Source organism: Carlito syrichta, unplaced genomic scaffold, assembly GCF_000164805.1.
Source record: "Carlito syrichta isolate Samal-C Ts95f unplaced genomic scaffold, Tarsius_syrichta-2.0.1 Scaffold314839, whole genome shotgun sequence".
Lineage (NCBI taxonomy): Eukaryota > Metazoa > Chordata > Mammalia > Primates > Tarsiidae > Carlito > Carlito syrichta.
The window spans coordinates 450,807-460,627 of record NW_007258935.1 but is presented as its reverse complement, the minus strand read 5'-3'; positions in this window follow the sequence as shown (position 1 = coordinate 460,627).

Below are 9,821 nucleotides of genomic sequence, written 5' to 3'. Positions count from 1 at the left end.
TGGAGCCCAGGGCTTCCTGTCAGGGGAGCTTGTGGTGGGTGCCAAAGCAAAAAGTGACAAGGAAACCTGAAAACCACGCCTTCTGATTTCCCCAATCCTTGCTTTACTGCAAGGTCTTTTTCTGGAAACTGAAAGCGGAATATTAGCCTCATATCCCGCACATTCTGTCTGGGTCGATCCTGGTGCCCACGAGCTGCCCTGTACACACAGCCACTCATGCAACCTTCTGACCACATTAAACACTTCCATCCAGCAAAACAACCCATCAGTCAAAAGAAAAGACAATCCGGGCCAGGTGCAGTGGCTCACACCTATAATCCCAGCACTTTGGGAGGCTGAGGTGAGAGGGTTGCCTGAGCCCAGGGGTTCGAGACCCGCCTGGGCAACTTGGTGAGACCTCATCTCTACAATAAATCAAAAAATCAGCTGGACATGGTGGCATGTGCTGGTAGCTCCAGCTACTTGGAAGGCTGAGGCAGAAGGATCACCTGAGCCCCACAGGTCAAGGCTGTGGTGGCCGTGAGTGAGTCACTGCACTCCAGCCTGGGCAACAGAGTGAGACTCTGACTCAAAAAAAGAAGAAGAAGAAGAAGAGCCTGCAGCACAGGGCCAGAGAGGGTTAATACACAGAATATTAAGGATGAATTTGGGAGTACATACACATTTAGTGCATCCCAGAGAATGTTTGCTGCCGGGAGTTTTCAACAGCAAGATCCTGCAGGGAGCATGGGGCAGGGAAAGATTAAATAGCCACCAGCAGGAGACATAAATGTTCATGTGAGGGAGTTCTGTGCAAGCAGTTCAAATGAATAAGCAAGTGTTATAGGCGTCAGCACAGATAAATCTCAAAAACACCTTGGGCAAGGAGAGTAACTCAAGATGTCACCATTCACAGGCCGAGAGCATGTGCAACTTAGTGGACAGAAACACGCAGCAAAAGCGTGAGCACATGTGTTGGTGAGCTCTCCTGGGGGTGGGTAGGATGGGGACAGGATCACTGGGGGCATGTGCCACCCCTACGTAGTTCCCTGCAGTGCCATGCTTTGCTCAAGGCGGGAGAGACCACCAGTGCTGTGGGGTCAGGGCTCTGATGTGTGATGCGGAGCAGGGTCTGGCACCTGTGGAGACCTGCGCTCAGACCAACAGGACAATCAACACATCCAACAGAGGCAGGGAGAGACACTCACTGGTGATGCTGCTTCTATCATTATAAGGACATGGGTGTGAACTGCAAATTATGAATTTGGGGTGTGAGCATTGACACATAAAATCTATTCATTGTTTTTGCTTTAGTAAGTAAAGATTTACCAAAAACGTTTCTTTGCATGTGAATCCTGATTTTTCTGACATGAGAAACAATATTCAATTATTCACTTGTTGTATATATAGAAATAAGGCATGTTCTAAGAGATATATTTGCTTTTCAAGATCATGGACTACTTTAATACCTCAAAGAATATACTAAATACTAAGTCTTCAAGCTACAAACTCTCATTTCTGTTTTTACTACCTCCTGGAGCGAAGTTAGGTTTGTCATATTTTAGAAATATCATTCATTCAAAACAGGCCAAGAAAGTGATCTAATGCTGGAAAAATTCTTGCAAAATTTCTGCAAATTTTCCCCACACAAATTGTCCCCACACACCTACACTCATGGAAACCCAAAACTTGAGGATTCCACATTTACACAATAAAATTATTTTAAACTCACCTCCCCTTCATGAGGAACGAGCCCAAATCCTGGCCTGCAGGAGCCCAGCAGCTCTGCTGGACAGCCCCACTGGGGTAGGAATGCGCTGGATCTGCTCCCTGCGGAGACCTGCACATGCTGGCAGCCTGTGCCATGGGCTGCAGCCCTCCCGGGCCTGCACTGGTTGGATCAGACGTGCGATGCAGCTCCACTTCCAGCACACTGGAGGCCAGCCTACCATCTCTGCTCTCCAGATGCATGTCCTGTTGCCAGTCTTCTCTCTAGGGTCACCAGAAAGAAACCAGTGTTGATGAAAACTAGTTGAAAATACCGTTTGCACCCTGGGGAGTCCATACTGCCAATAACACAATGCTGGTAACGAGACCCCTCCACTGTCCCAGCATTTTAACAACACACTGGAAACAGTGCATGCGAATCCCTAGGGATGAACACTGCAGGGCTTCCCACAATGACCGAGCATGCAGCATAACATGTGCACAGTACGAAATCCTGTCTGACACTAAAAATCATCAAGATGGATATTTACTGATATTGGGAAGTGTTAAGAATACCGTGGTGTTTTTATTGAAATGTATGTGTATAAATGACATGTGTAGAACAGAAAATCAAAAAGACACACCCTCCAAAGCATGGCTACCTCTGGGCGGTGATGGTACAGATGGGATCTTTTTCCTCTGTTTTTGTCTATGCTATGGTCTTCGTGTTTTTTTACACCTAGCAAGTCAATACTTTTGTAATGAGAAACTAATAATACCTACTACAAAAGTGAGGAATATTACTACACTTACAAGGTTATGATGTTCTACTTTGGGGATTACATCTAAAACCACTTGCCATTTTATTTTCTTATATTTCCCAGCATCTCACAACCCCAGAAATTTGGCTTTGCCGCAGCCTGGCTTACTATCAAGGATTGCTGTGAAGCCAAGGATCACTGTGTGCTGGCTGAGTCAGACTTCTGGCATTGAGAAGTAAAAGTATGCGCTTGTGGCTGGGATTAGCACAATAAGTGCATCCTCCACACGTAGTCACCCAGTTCACAATCAACATCTGCGATGCCCCATGAGCACAGAATTCCAGTGGACCCAGGATGATGGGGGTTCAGTGAAACTCAAAGCAAGTATAAGGTAAGTGTGTTGTCTACAACTGAGTACTCAGGGACACTGACAGCCCAAGAGGTCACACTTTCTGCTGGAGCCAGAACTTACTCCATCCACCCAGCAATGACTAGAAATCCTTCCCCCTCTCAGGCATCCACTGAGGCCAAGTGGGGAACCTGGACTTCCATCCCTAGCTGACAGCAATGAGGCAGTGTCATATCCTTCTGCTGGAGCAGCATCAAAAGAAGCCAGCCAAACAGAAGGTTCAAGTAGGAATTGGACTCTTATAATTAATACCCAAAATATGCAAGTTTCACTCAAAAACTACCTATCATAGTGATAACCAAAACAACTCAACCTAAAAGAAAACTCATGACAACACCAAGATTACTGAGATGTTAGAATCATCTGACAAAGATTTTTAGATCACCAAAATAAAAATTATTCAACAAGTCATAATAAACATACTTGAAACAAATAAAAAATAAAGTCTCCACAAATGGAACTTAAAAACACAATAGCAAAATTAAAAACACAATAGATGGGTTCAATAGCAAAATGGAAGGGATAGAAAAAAGAATAACTTGAGGGCTGAACAACATAAATTACTCAGTCTGAACAATAGAGAAAAAAATAGACTGGAAAGAAATTAGCAGAACCTCAGAGACCTGTGGGATGATAACATAGCTAAAAAATTATTTGAAGATATAGTGACTGAAAATTTCCCAAATATGGCAAAAGACAAACCTACATACAGATTGACAAAGCTGAGCAAACCCCTAACAAGATAAACCTAAATAAATCTACACCAAGATATTTAGTAGTCAAAAAATTCTAAATTAAAAACAAAGGGAAAAATATTGAAACCAGCAAGAGAGAAATTCAAATGTTTGTATATGGGAAAACCTATAATGGTCAGATAAAAGTGACATAACATTTTTCAAGCAATGAACTATCAACCCAGAACCCTATATGCAGTGAAAATGTCCTTCAGGAATGAAGGAGAAATCAAGACATTGTTAGATGGAAGAATCTAAGAATTTGTTGCCAGCAGGCATACCCTGAAAGAATGACTAAAGGAAGTTCTCTAAACAGAAAGAAAAGGATGAAATAATAAATTTTGAAGCATCACATCAAAAGGATATGGGTAAATGCATTTTCCCTTTCCTCTTGAAGTTTCTAAATTATGTTTTATATTTGAAGCAAAAATTATAACACTTTCTGATGTTATCAATGTAAGCAGAGGAAATACTTAAGACAATTTTATCACAATTGAGAGAAGTAAAAGTAACCCACAGTCCTAACATATCAAAATTGCAGAGTAAATAGACAACCTACAGAATGGGAGAAAATATTTGCAAACTATGCATCCAACAAAAGGCTAATAGCCAGAATGTAGAAGGAACTTGAACAAATTGACAGGGGAAAAAATCTCATTAAAAAATGGGTAAAGGACATGAACAGACACTTAAAAGAAAACATATGAGTGGCCAGCAAACATCAAAAAATGCTCAACATCACTAATCATCAGAGAAACTGCTGGGCATCAGCAATCCTTCCACTTCAACCTTCCAAATAGCCAGAATTACAGGCATGCACTACCACACCCAGTTAGTTTTTTATTTATTGTAGAGATGAGGCCTCACCAAGTTGCCCAGGCTGGTCTCAAACCCGGGGACTCAGGCAATCCACTCACCTCAGTCTCCCAAAATACTGGGATTACAGGCTGAGCCACCAAGCCCAGTCCAAATTACTAATATCAGGAATGAAACAGGGAATATCACTAAAGATGCTGAAGACACCAAGAGGACAATAATGACATTACCATTTTACAACTTTACACACATCAGTTTGACAACTTAGGTGAAAAGGACCAATTCTTCAAAAAGCACAAATTACTATAATTCACCCAATACAAAATAGATAATTTGAATATCCCTATAACTACTAAGTAAATCCAATTTTAATTTTTTAAAATAGAAATCTCTAGGGTCAGATGATTTTACTGGAGAATTCTATCAAACATTTAAAGTAACACCAATTCTATAAAATCTTTTCAGAAAGTAGAAGACAAGGTACACCTCCAATTAATTTTATGAAACCAATATATTATCCTGATATCAAAATCAGACAGATACAGTATCAAAAAAGAATACTATGGACAAATATCTCACATGAATTTGATGCAAAATTCCTTAACAAAATATTAGCAAAGGGAATTCAGCAATTTATCAAAAGAACTATACACCATGACCAACTGGGGTTTAATCCAGGGATGCAAGATCGCTTTAAAATTCACAAATCAATCAATGTTAAACATAGAGTTACCCTATCCCCTAGCAATTCTACTTCTAGGTATATGCCCGAGAGAAATGAAAGCATATGTCCACACAAAAACGTGCACATTAATTAACAAGAGAAACATCATTCATAATACCAAAACAGTGGAAACTATCCGAACGTCCACCATTAATTAATGGATTAAAAAATGTAGTATATCCACACAATGGATATTATTCAACAATAAAAAGTAGCGATGTACTGACGCATGCTAAAACACGAATGACCTTTGAAAACCCTATAACTCAGTAAAAGAACCCTGTTACCAAGGCCACATATTGCCTGACTCCATCTGCTTATGAAATATTCAGAACAGGAAAATCTATGGGGACACAAGACAGATGAGTTGCTACCTAGGGCTGGGGGGGGCAGGTTGGAGGAACATGTGGCGTGACTGCTGATGTGTGTGGGAGCTCATCTGGGGCTGGCGAAATGTTCCAAAACTGATCATGGTGATGGTCATGCAGCTCAGTGAAGATACTAAAAACCATTCAATTGGATACTTTAAATGGGTAAAAATATGGTATTTAATTACAATCTCAATAAAATTGTGAAAAATATTCAGTATAATCCACCATATTAACAGGCTAAAGAAAACAAATCACATGGTCACTCTGTTGACACAGAAAAAACATTTGAAAAAATTCAACACTCTTTTATGATTTTTTTTAAACTCTAAGAAAAATAGAAATAGGCTGGATGTGTCAGCTCACACCTGTAATCCCAGCACTTTAGGAGGCCAAGGCAGGAGGATTGCTTGAAACCAAGAGTTCCAGACCAGCCTGGGCAACATAATGAGACACTGTCTCTACCAAAAAAAAAAAAAAGTTTTTAAATTAGTCAGGCATGGTGGCATGTGCTTGTACTCCCAGCTTCTCGGGAGGCTGAGGCAGAAGAATAACTTGAGCCCAGGAGGTTGAGGCTGCAGTGAGCTACGATGCTCCACTGCACTCTAGCCTGGGCAAAAGAGTCTTAAAAAAATAAGTAAGCTGGGCTGGGTGGCTCAGACTGTAATCTCAGTTGAGGCTGAGGTAAGTGGATTGCCTGAGCCCGTGGGTTCGAGACCCGCCTGGGCAACTTGGCGAGACCTCATCTCTACAATACAATCAAAAATAAGCTGGGCGTGGTAGCGCGCACCTGTGGTTCCAGCTCCTTGGAAGGCTGAGGCGGAAGGATCGCCGGAGCCCAGCAGGTCGAGGCTGTGGTGGCTGGGAGCGGCCACTGCATTCCAGTCTCGGTGACAGAGTGAGACTCCAATTCAAAAAAAAAAAATAGAGACAGAGAAGAACTTCCTCAACAAAATAAAGAACATCTACAAAAAACTTACAGCCAACACCACATTTAATGGTGAGAAACTTTAAACTTTCCTGCTAAGAACAGGACCAAGGCAAGAATGTCCTCCCTCACCACTCCTAAGAAACTCGCAAAAACCCATGGTTTAAAAGAAATCCAATTAAAAAATGGGCAGAGACTTCACTGAAGATACATAAGTGGCAGATAAGCCCTGGAGAAGATGTTCAACATTGTGAGCCATTAGGGGCATGCAAATTAACACTGTGATGAGCTACCACTACACGCCTGTCAAGTAGCTGAGATAAGAAACAGAGACAACACCAACCACTGCTGAGGATGCTGAGAGACCCATCACACACACATTATTGATGGAAATGTAAAAGGGTACCGCTACTGGAAAGCAGTTTGACAGTTCCTTAAAAATTAAAATTGCAGCTATCACCCAACAAATGCACTCCTGGACATCAATCCCAGAAAAATGGAACAGACGACTGACTCACACAACATCTTGAATTCAAAGAGTGAAAATCCTGAGTGGGAAAAAAACTAATCCCAAAGGATATATACTGTGTGATTCCATGTGTATAGCATTATTGGAATAACAAAGTTACAAAAATGGAGAACAGATGAGTGGTTGTCCAGGTTTGAGTTGGGACCCTCATTCTGCTTCATATCCTGCCTCTTCTCAGGGAAACTGAGGGCCTGCTCACCCAGAGAGCCATTCCTGTTTCATATATTCCTCATCCTTTTTTCCAAACACACTCTAAATGCTCCTGTTCCCATCATCTCTAAAGCACCACAGCCCCAGAGCACATCCTTTGGGGGACCCCAACAACCTATCCCAGAGCCCATTGTCTCGAGACCCCAACCCGCTAGAACAAAGCTTATCCTCTGGGAGACCTCACAATGTCAACTCTTAGACCACCCCCTGAGAGACACCAACACCCCAGCCCATGACTCATTCTCTGGAGGACCCCAACACCCTAACACACAGACAGCCCTCTGGGAGACCACAACACCTTAGCACATGGCACATCCCCTGAGGACCTCAAAACTCGAGCACAAACCCATTCTCCGGGAGACTCCAACACACTAACACACGGCCCATCCTCTGGGGATCACAACACACTAGCACACAGCCTATTCTCTGGTGAACACAACACCCAACTACCCAACACAACACAACTACCCAGCCCATCCTCTGGGGACCCCAACACCAAAGCACATGGTCCAACCTCTGAAGACCCCAACATCCTCCCACACAACCCATCCCCTGAGGGCCTCCAACACCCTGGCACTAGCAATTATCTGGGGACCTCAACAACACCCTAGCACATGGCTCACCCACTGGGAGTCAAACAACCCGACACACAACACATCCTCTGGAGACTCTAACACCCTAGAACGCAACCCATCATCCAAGGACCCCAACGTCCTAGCAAACAGTCCCTCCTCTGAGGACAATAACACACCAGCACACAACCCATTCACTGCAGAAAGCCCCAAACCCTAGAAACAACCAATGCTGTAGAGACCTCAACATGCTAGGGCACAGGTCACCCTCTGGAGAACACAACACCTATCCTCTGGGAAACCTCAACTCTCTAGAATACCTATTCTCTGGAACCCCAACACTCCAGAACCCAATGCATCCACTGGGGACCCCAACACCCTAGCACACAGCCCATGCCCTAGGGACCCAACACATAACCACAGCTCTTCCCCCGGGAATCCCAACATTCTAGGGCTCAAGCCACCCTCTGGAAGCCACAACACACTAGCACAACCACCCAAAGACATAGCTCATCCTTTGGAAACCACAACACCCAAGAACACAGCCAATCCACTGGGGCCCCAGTACCCTAGCACATACCCAATTCTCTGAGAAACCCAACATCCCAGCACTCGACCCATAATCTGGGACACGAACATTCAGCACATGGCCCAACCTCAGGACACCCCAAAGCCCAACATATGGCACATCTTCTGGGGATCACAGCACCCTAGCACACAACTCATCCTGTAGGGATCTCAACATCCTAGTAAAAACCCATCCTCTAGGAACCCCGGCATCCTAGTACACAACAACCCATCCTGTAGGGATCCCAACACCCTGGTAAACAACCCATCCTCTAGGGACCCCGGCATCCTAGTACGCAACACATCCTGTAGGGACCTCAACACCCTTGTACACAACTCATCCTCTGGGGAGCCCTCCATCCTAGCACACAACATATCCTCTAGGGATGCCAACACCCTAACACAAAACCATCCTCTCGGGACCCAAACACCCTAGCAAACAATCCACTCTCTGGGGACTCCAACACCCTAGCACACAACCCATCCTTTGGGGGCCTAATCACACGGTCTATCTTCTGGGGACCCCAACTTCCTGGAACACAGCCATCATCTGGGGGGGTGCTTTCTGGTCACGGGGTTTGCAGGCTCTAGGGAGCGTAGCTGGGGTTTGGTGCAGATGAGTTCCAGGGGCGGGAGAGACAAGAGCAGAAGGGGTTGGGTGTCTTCCGGTCCCCTCCAGCCCGGCAGGACCGCGTCTGGACACTGGTCTCTCGTCCCCATCCCGCTCCGCTGTCCCCTGCCAGGGATGCTGTCTTCCAGCGCCCTTGCACGAAAGAGACTGGTGTCACAGCAGCAGCACACAGAGCAGGTAGAAGGTCGTTTCTTCATAAATTTCAAGAACACTTTTCTTCAAGTTCCTTAAACATTTGACAGAAGTTTTCAGGCTGCGGTGAAAACTTTGTTTTTACAAAGAAATCTCTCCTAGTCAATCATCTCCACTTGTGGTCAGTGGCTAGGGTCCTGAGAAAACGCCCCAGTGACGGAATGTCCCTCTCCATATAAAGCACTTGCAGTCCCAAAGAGCCTCTCCGTCGAAACTGTCCTCTTGGCTGTGCCCCGGGGGCGCGGCTGCGGCTCGGGGGCGTGGCCGTGTCCCCCACCACCGTGCGGTGCGGCTCGCGTTCGGGCGTTCTTTCGGGTTCACGACGCCCGGGGAGGGAGCTGGCGAAGCTGGGCGCCAGGGGCGGCCCGAGGAGCCTGCCCGGGTTCGGCGTGCTCGGCCCGAGAGGGCAGCGCGGGACGGCCGGCGGGCCCACCCACTCCAGGTCCGGACGCTCCTTCAGAAGAGCTTTGCGGCAGGCGAGCTGGGCTGAAAGCGTCTGGAACATTAGGCCAGACAGCGTGGCTTTTAATCCCTTTTGTGTTCCGGTCGACTGCTCCTTTCCGCCTCGGGAGCTCGCCGGGTGGGCTTGCTCGGGGAGCCGCAGGCCCGCCAGAGGCCGCCTGGTGGCAAACCCGGGGCGGAGGGGCTGCGAGCACCAGCGCCGCAGGAGCGCCGCCGCCCAGCGCCGGGCCCC